The sequence below is a fragment of the Berghia stephanieae genome, chromosome 6, assembly GCF_034508935.2.
Source record: "Berghia stephanieae isolate SIO BIC M18660-M18661 chromosome 6, UCSD_Bste_1.3, whole genome shotgun sequence".
Lineage (NCBI taxonomy): Eukaryota > Metazoa > Mollusca > Gastropoda > Nudibranchia > Aeolidiidae > Berghia > Berghia stephanieae.
The window spans coordinates 60,930,721-60,940,792 of NC_088365.1; positions in this window are offsets into that span (position 1 = coordinate 60,930,721).

A 10,072-nucleotide genomic window follows, 5' to 3' on the forward strand; every position below is an offset into this window, starting at 1 on the left:
TGGCTTGGTCAATGTTTGTACATCTGATTCAACTCGGGACTCCAGACCAAGGTATACAGTTGTGTCACGCAGTCAGTTAGCCTAATAGTTGTGCGGCTGTTTGGTTTATTATGTATGACACTCGCTCTGGGATCAGAAGGGATCCTGGGTTCGAGCGTAGCCATCGTTAAGTTATAGATAGTATGCACTTGGCTAAGAAGTTCACAACATTGCCACCCGGAAGTATAACTGGCCAACTCACAAAACTGTGTGTAACCATGATCTTTTATAGTCTGGTTAATACAATTTAGTGAGAATTACTCATAAATGCTGATGGCAAAATACAATAGCAAAGACCTGAGTGATGTCAACTGCATACTATCTATAGCCTGACACTGAAATCCAAAAAGACTGGCATTTTGACGTCATTATTTGGTTTTTGCACCGCCTAGTGAGTTGTCGTTAGTAGTGCTCCTGGAAACAAGCTATTTCATTGGTTGAACTATTGAATTCAACTCACGATTTGTTTTCTTTTGTGGCAAAACACTGGCATTTTGACGTCATTTTTTGGTCAGTGTCAGGCCATAACTTTACGAAGGCTACGGTTCGAGCCTCGCTCGGCGCATAGTTGAGTCCTTGGAAAATGATCTTTACTCACATTCTTTCACCGTACTCGGGTGTAAAATGAGTAAGTGGTCGTTTAACAGCGTTGTCTCTGTAAGAAAATATTGTAATATCGTCTAACAGGCGTCATGTCTCGTCATACATGTTAAGTGTATAAAGCGCTTTGAGCACGTTTAGTGGATATTGTGCTATATAAAAAGCTCAAAAATAGCCCCAGCTCAACGCAGATCCATTTGTAATTTAAAAAATATAAAATAGAGCATTTATTTAGCGCAATAATCACCAAACGTGCTCAAAACGCTTTACAGAAGGTACCAAGGCTTTATGTTTGCCTTACAGGGAAAACGCTGTTAACGACGAGGTACTCATTTTAACCTGAGTACGGTGAGAGAATGTGAGTGAAGAGCCTTTTCCAAGGACACAACTATGCGCCGCTCTGTGCGGATATCGAACCCTGGATCTTCTGATCTGAAGGCGAGTCATACCACTAGACCACCAAGCCGCACAAACACAAGTAGACAACATAATTTCTCTTTGTGACTACGATACTGAGTGTAAAAATGTAAGAGTGACATTTGGTAACTTTTACAGTTCCACGAGGCAGTGACCGACCACTCTGCTGTACTCTAGGAAAACACATATTTAACAATTTGGCCAGAAAACTTGTCTTTCAAATATCCATCGATTTAAATGACTTTCATCTTGGCAAAAAGTCTCAAAACCGGGACTTCGCCAAATCCCGGGTTTGAGAGTTTTTGTCAAGATGAGGATCATTTAAATCGATCGATATTTGAAGGATGAGTTTTCTGGCCAAATATCTAAATATGTGTTTTTCGGCAGCACTTCGCTTTGTCGATGTTTGTACATCCCATTGAACTCGGGACTCGAGACACTGCACACAATCTCAGGCAGTTCCATTTGTATTAGAAATACAGGAAGCCCTAGTGATCAAGAGGACAGTTGTTTGTACGTAATATAGGGAATGAGATTAGCTGAAGAGTAGCGTCCCTTGATTGGACGTCATCCATAGTCTGTGACGTCACCGGCGGAAAAGTTATTAGAGAGAGAACGTCATGTTGGTTGTGCGCATGCGTCTCTCGTCCTCGCAGGTACCTACTCTTCCGCTAATCTCATTCCTTATAAAGACATGTTTCCACTTAAGTGTCAGAAATTTAAGGAGCGAATGTCTCTAAATTGCATTTTGAAAGAGAACATTTATACATATATCATTAGCATCACAAAACTTGATTTAATATAGTAAGGTGAAAGAAGTAAATTTGCGCTCAACATTATACCATAATGGGATCCCAAATAGTCTGACCGGTAATCACCAAGTTAACTAAAACTGAATACAATGAAAATTTAAAACAGATATTTAGAATGAATTTTACTAATAGGGAATGAGATTAGCGGAAGAGTAGCGCCCCTTGATTGGATGATCACCCATAGTCTGTGACGTCACCGGCGGAAAAGTTAATCGAGTGAGAACGTCATGTTGGTTGTGCGCAAGCGTCTCTCGTCCTCGCAAAGTAATAGTTGTGGTGCATCATTGTGGTTGAAATGACGTAGTTGTAGTTGTAGACTAACAAGTGGTCAATCTAATAAAATGGAGAACTTAAATGATTTTTTAAACAGAAAAAAGCAACAACAAAACAACAACTGCAAACAGACAAAAACAAAACAATAAACAAAAATAATTGAGCTGTTGTATTGCTCAATAACCTTTCAAGAGGTTCCAAGCCAACAGCAACACGTGATATATACTGGGGTAGTCTATGACTTGCCGGAGTAAAAATAGAAGACACTGACGGAGTCTATTACACATAATTCGTTTCATGGACACAGCCAGAGTCAGGCGACCAATGTTCTATCATTGTCATATGTCAGCGCGCCCATGTTGCGGGCTTGAGAATAAAAGAATCAGTGTATAATGTTAGATAAGAATTACACACATTAGTAACCTGCTGCAGACACCGTCGATGGCAGCAGCTTCTAATAGTGCCAAACACTACTATTCATGACGATCTAACCAGGATGCAAAATCCGTACCGCACTCGTCGCAAACACACCGTTCAACTAGATGCTCTGCGGTTTCGGGTTCTTGACCACAACGAGTACATGTTGGACAGGTGGCAAATTTCCACTGATGTAGTGAGCGTGCTGTTAAACAGGCTCCCGACTGAAGTCGATTGGCTGCCACCTAGGACTTTCTATAGATGTCGCTGGCTGCCACCCAATGTCTCCTCTTGCTGGTCAATAGCAAAGGCGTGCTGCTAAGATAGGCTGTACAGTTGTTGCATATTGTGTGAGAGCATAATATACGATGTGGTGACGATAGGCGGTACATCATCATCATCATCATCATCATCATCATCATCATCATCATCATTGCCTTTTTCACCCTGGGTCAGGGTATAGGCCACAGACAAACAGTTTCCATCCTTCTCTATCCTGAGCTAACTTTTTTTTTTTTTATCTCATTCCAGGTCTTACCACTTCTCTGTATATCAGCTTCTTTAATTCTTCTCCTTGTTCCTCGTGGCCTTCCCCTTGATCTTCTGCCCTGAGGGTTCCAGTCCAATACTTTCTTTTTAAACTCCCATTCTCGCATCTTTCAACCAATATAAATAATGATATTAAAAAACGTGAACAATAGTTGTAAGTTTGGGCAGAAACCTTAAGGAGTGGTATCATTTTATTACGATATTTCACAAAATAATGAAAAACGATACATACACTCATATCACATAATCTCACAAACATCATATAGAGACATTTAACATAGTAATCATAGTCATATAAAAAAAACAAAACAAGGAGTTGATTATATAAACAACACATAATACTACTTGTATAAACAAACATAACATTATACAATACGATTTCCATATCATATACAACAAGATCTCCTTATGGTATGAATACAATTAAAGCAATTACGTCAGGTGTAATATATGAACATTTAAATTTAATAAAAATAACGGAAAATTATTATAAATATCAATAGATTTTTTGCGCAGCAGACAATATAGGTCGGAGACAGGGGTTGGCGGTGGGGCAATTATAAAGTAATAAAGATTGAAGAAGAAATTAAACAATGTATAGAAAAAGTTGATGCTGCTGCTGCTGCTGCTATATTACAAATGATACCTAATGCAATTCTCACCTACTATCTAACACCCTTCCTTTCTCCCATCCCGCCCCATCCCTCCAATTCAACACTGTAGTCATTGTCCTCACTTTCAACCCCCATCCTTCAACATACCGACACACACATACGCACACACACACACACACATACTCACACACACACACATACACACACACATATTTGCCCACCTACCCACCCTGTACCCATCCAAGATGAATGACAGTATTATTATCATAGTATTTATCAAGTATCTCATTCATTCCCCCTAATCCTCGCCCACCCACCCACCTACACCAGCTTACATTGCCGTTTAAATTAACCTTATCCTCATTCTGTCGTCTAAGCCACACTTAAACTCCCATTCTCGCATCTTTCAACCAATATAAATAATGATATTAAAAAACGTGAACAATAGTTGTAAGTTTGGGCAGAAACCTTAAGGAGTGGTATCATTTTATTACGATATTTCACAAAATAATGAAAAACGATACATCATATCACATAATCCCAAAGGAAAGGTCTGAAAGACCGTCCTGCCCAAACGACCATTAATATTGGTTTGTGTTGAGTTACAGTGATGTGGGGGGTAGACATTCTCCCATCTTATTTCGGTAATGGTTAATGACATATTGGGGAATTTGGTCGAGGTATAATAAATAACACGTGCTCTGCCAGTCTCCCATCGCCTTAACTATTTCACCTGGTATGCCAGAAGACAGGGCCCAAGTAGCCCCACCACGACGAAAACTGTGGCTGGATATAGTGTTACAACCACATGCTGCGGAAAGAGAGCGCAATTTTTTGTTAAACAAAGACCCAGTCATAGGGAACGCCTGGGAGTCTGGCATTGCAGGTGCAGTCATGCATAACATATCGTACATCGCTGAAACAGGACATAGTGGGTGGTTTGCTAACCTATGTAATGCAATTTCTTGTATACGACCTTTCGTTTGGTTATTTTTTGACCAACCAACTTTAATTGTTATTTGTGAACAGCCCCCTGACATAGATACACAATTCCTTGTCAATTGTTTTTTGTTATCAAAACCTCCTGCATCCGTCCCAAACAAGTTGGATTTTCTTAACAAGCCAAAAAACATAGTAAGGCATGATGCCCAGAATACATAGTCATCTATATGAGAGAATTTAAGTTGTTTTTTAAACTTTAACAATATTTCAGGCGTCATCGGAGGCTTGCTCTGAACATCAGTTCCTTTAACTTTCTCAATGCCCTTAATTGTTGTTTTAATATACCATGAGTCATCACATGGATTGGGAAGATTACATTCTAAATGGATAATACGGATAATATTCATATATTGCTTAACGGAACTAGGTTTTAATTTCCGCGCCAAATAAGCTGCATATTTGGCAATATTTATTTGCGAAATAGGTGCAGGCGCTATTCTCATTTTTTCACCAAAAGAAATATAAGACCGTAAATGTGTTTGATAGGTCTTCTTTGTGTTGGCTGTAAAGGCCTGTCCGCGGTACATGTCAACTTCACTTGTTAATTCATTGGTTAAGGCACAGGCACCTAGACAAAAGAAAAAAGAAGGCACTCCATGACATATGATTTGTGATAACAAAAGGAGGGGTTAAACCACGATGCCAGTTACTTAGTAACTTACATAACAACAAACATTTACCATGTTCATGCAATCTAGATATTGTATCAGGTATTGGGTTCAGACTCCCAGATACATGTATCGCTCTAACCGTTATATTGAGTCGTGCACATTTGAAGGCATATTTTCTAAGTAAAGAATTAATATAACTATTTCTACACCAGCCTCTGTTTAAGACACATTTTGTAACCATGCTATCTGTATGCACCACTACTGTTTTACCAGCCCATAAATGCGCCCAGGTGTCAAATGAGTTAACTACTGCACAAATCTCCTTGTAATTAATGTGAAGCGATGATGCCGCAGGCTGGTCGAAATCAAATACTAAATAGCGCCAAGAGCCAGACCAAAAGGCACCGGCGGCGATATTGCTTGCATCCACATGGACGTGCTCAGGCGCTGATTCATTATAATATACTATCCCATTAAACACACTTAAAAATGAAATCCACCATTGTAATTCAAGATGAAATGAATATGACAAAATTATTTTATGCTGCTGCTGCTTTAGAGGCTTAATTATGTCCAGGACACGACGTAGGAAAAATCTCCCTCCACGAATTGCCTGGCATGCGTAGTTCAATGAGCCTGCGAGACTCTGTAGCTGCTGTTTGCTGGCACGTTTTTTCTTTTTGAATGCATTGAGCTGCTGCTTTAAACGAATTATTTTTTCCTCGCCTAATTCGACAGTGCTGTTAGAAGTATTGATTGTTAATCCAAGAAACTGAATGTTTTGGGTCGGTCCCACAACTTTATTATAACTAATATAAAATCCAAGTTCACGAAGTAGCTGCATAAGTGTAAGCATCCAATATTTACATTCCTCATACGTTGGGGCAGTGATAAAGAAATCATCTAAATAAGCTACAACCCCATTGCATCCTTTACGATTCATGATTCGTTTAATAGCTTGCGATAAGCGGTGAAAATGTCCTGGACCTTTATTGCTACCAAATGGTAACCTAGAATCAAATAGGAAGGTGGGGTGACTGTCACCCTCAAACGTCCAATGAATACCAGTGACTACGTAATTTTCTGGATGGATAGGCACTGATCTATAAGCTGCTTGGAGGTCGATTTTTGCACAGTAGAAAAATGGTTTGGCTAATTTGCATGCATCACGAACGGTTTGAAATTTGGTGCTTTCTGGTAGAGAATAATCATTCATAGCTTCTCCTACTGGTCTACTGCCGTCATGAATTAGTCGAATATTTCCATCCTCTTTCGGGATTGCAGCAAGAGCACTAGTAACTGTTGGCTGTTTAGATGCTACAACATAATGACCTTGAGCTATTTGATTCTTTAATTCTTTCTCCACTAATGTTTTAAAACGAAAGGAAGAATAATGGTTATTTTCTATCACATTTTTTAGTTGACTATCTTTTTCAATAATTCGAAATCCATGCTCTACTCCGTCTAAAATGAAATCTTTATCTTTATCACACTCTAACATTTTCCTCCAGAAATTTAATTTACTACTAATGGATGCTTTATTACCTAAAAATTCACATTGGTGGGGATTGATAGGAGGAAAGGGGCTTAACGCTAATGGGCTTTCCTCACTACTATTTGTCTGCTGCTGTGTGTCCTATGCTGAATTGACACCCACATGGTGATCTCTGCCTCCATGCTCTCGACTGCCACACAAGCTACACACGTGGTTAAATCGGCATGTTGTGCCATATGTACAGGCACCTCTGTTGAATTGTCGACAGACCTCCTTGTTGCTGAACTGAATGGTATTGTGTCCACGAGACGATTCCCAGTGTTTTTTTGTCGTTTGAGGAGTGCGATCACGAAGCACTACTGTCGCCAGGTGAGGGGCGTCTGTCCCCCATATGAAGTTGTCCACTGACTGTCGCTGACGATATTCGTCGTCGAAGATGAGAACCGACTGCCATGTGTATCTCATGGCAAGTTCACCCACCATCTCTGTGTATTTGATGTATTGATGTGCATCAAAATTCGGCGATAATCCTATCAACTTAGCCAAAATCCTTGCATTTGCTGCTATCCACATGGCTGGCGAAACCTTGTCTAGTTTCACTTTCGCGTTTATGCGAAGGCTAACACTCTCTGTGATGTTAACTTCCTCGTCGGTAACCAGCGAGGGAGAAATAAAATCAACAATTTTAAAGTAGGTACTCCTACCTGAGACACTCGACTCTTCAGAAGGTTTGATTCTTACAGCACCAAGGAGACTCGATAGGCCTCCATCATCATTCGATGACGCACACATAGGTCCCTTGCCGTGAAGACATTGCAGGTTTTTGACTGCCATCTTTAGAATGGCTTTGTGTCCTTTTTTAATATCTAATTCACCAATATCGCTGTCCGTGGCACAAAGAAGGGCTGCCAAACTGTCGAACCCCTCTTCAACCAAAACATTAGCAACTCCATTTGGAAAGTCTTTAGCGAAATCAACAAATGTAAAATCCATGGCAATTATAAAGTAATAAAGATTGAAGAAGAAATTAAACAATGTATAGAAAAAGTTGATGCTGCTGCTGCTGCTGCTATATTACAAATGATACCTAATGCAATTCTCACCTACTATCTAACACCCTTCCTTTCTCCCATTCCGCCCCATCCCTCCAATTCAACACTGTAGTCATTGTCCTCACTTTCAACCCCCATCCTTCAACATACCGACACACACATACGCACACACACACACACACACACACACATACTCACACACACACATACACACACACATATTTGCCCACCTACCCACCCTGTACCCATCCAAGATGAATGACAGTATTATTATCATAGTATGTATCAAGTATCTCATTCATTCCCCCTAATCCTCGCCCACCCACCCACCTACACCAGCTTACATTGCCGTTTAAATTAACCTTATCCTCATTCTGTCGTCTAAGCCACACGTTATAGTGGAGTCATTCTTTCTAAGCGTGTGTCCAATCCACCGCCATGGATCCACCTTGTTCGACAGCCTATACGATGTGGTGACGATAGGCGGTACAGTTGTTGCATATTGTTTGAGGGCCTATACGATGTGGTGACGATAGGCGGTACAGTTGTTGCACATTGTTTGAGGGCCTATACGATGTGGTGACGATAGGCGGTACAGTTGTTGCATATTGTTTGAGGGCCTATACGATGTGGGGATGATAGGCGATACAGTTGTTGTATATTGTTTGAGGGCCTATACGATTTGGGGACAGATCCTCGTTCGTTGTACCCGACGGACGGACTTGTTAAAAGGTTAATACATAACGTGTTGAATCCACCTTCTGTGGTTAAACTCAGCTCAATCATCTTGGTACAAAGTTTATTGTTGTTTCATCATTCAGGATCTTCAAATGAATTATACCCTCACTGCCATAGAAGACTGTAATTAGCAGCTTTCCAACAGAAGGGACGATCTTGAATTTCTTTGGAAAAGGTGAACCTTGATGTTTGTACTCTGCCCTGCCTAAAGACTGTATCAAATTTAGAATCTAAGGAGCAGGCACCGGTGTACGAGTAAGATAAGGATCTGAACAAGTCTGTATGAAAGGTGCAAGATAAAGCAAGAAAGAAAAATACAATAAAAAAAAACTTCCTAAAACTTCAGTCTATCTGGACGGGGGATCGAACCTCAGACCTTCAAATCTTTATCTTACACCGGTTAATTTGAAATTTTCAAAATAAAAAATGGAGAAGCTCTAATTTCTTCGTCCTCGTCCTCGCGTGTTCAATGTATGTGTCGTTTGATGCAGGCGAGGGCAAACAGCGCAACAACAAAAACTGCAAACACTTGTGAAGAATATAGGTGTAAAATTTTGTCCCAACTATCGTGAGCCTCTGCGGTGTAATAGTAGCAAGTCTATCCGGTAATCAGAAGGTCTGAGGTTCGATCCTTATTCGAGGTAGGCTGACATTTTTGGATGATTTATTTTCTTGTATTCTTATTTCTTCATTGTCGGGCACCTTTCATGTTGCTCAGATCTTTTACTTATAGGCTGCTGTTTAATTTCTGGGTCATAGTTGTGTGCCCAAGCATCATCGCCGGTTCATTCATTCATTCATGCATTCATTCATTCAATCATTAATTCATTCATTCACTCATTCATCCCATGATCTGATCATCGTCGGGGGGATATACGGGATGCAGGTCTCACCACTTTATGCCATTCTCCTCTATTGTTCGCATTCTCCAAGAGTTCTTCCATCCTCATTCCTGACCATTCATTGATATTGTCCATCCAAACTTTCCTTTGTCTTCCTCTTTTTCTTCCTCCTTCAAGGGCATCCTCCATCACCGTTCTGGACAAACCTTCATGCCTTACATTTTGGACAAACCATGACAGTTCGAGAAAGGTCGTTAACTTTGGTGAATTCAGCATTAATTCCAGTACAAGACTACTTTGAACTATTTAAATGTCAAAACTCTTGTCACCATAACCACGTTTCAGCCTTTATGATTGTTTACATATATGTACACTGCCTTGTCTTGGTCCCCACCTGTGCTCAAATGGTTTTGGGCATCCCGGCTCACAGTAACGATCTGCACCGGTGCTCTACTTGCTTCAGCATCCGGGGCACACACTGGCGATCTCCACCAGTAGTTTTATGGCTTCTATCATACCGGCACACCCTAACGATCTACAGTGGTGTTCTAATAGCTTCTGGCATGCCGTACCAGTGCAACTTTATGACGCACTACAGGAATTTATCCCTC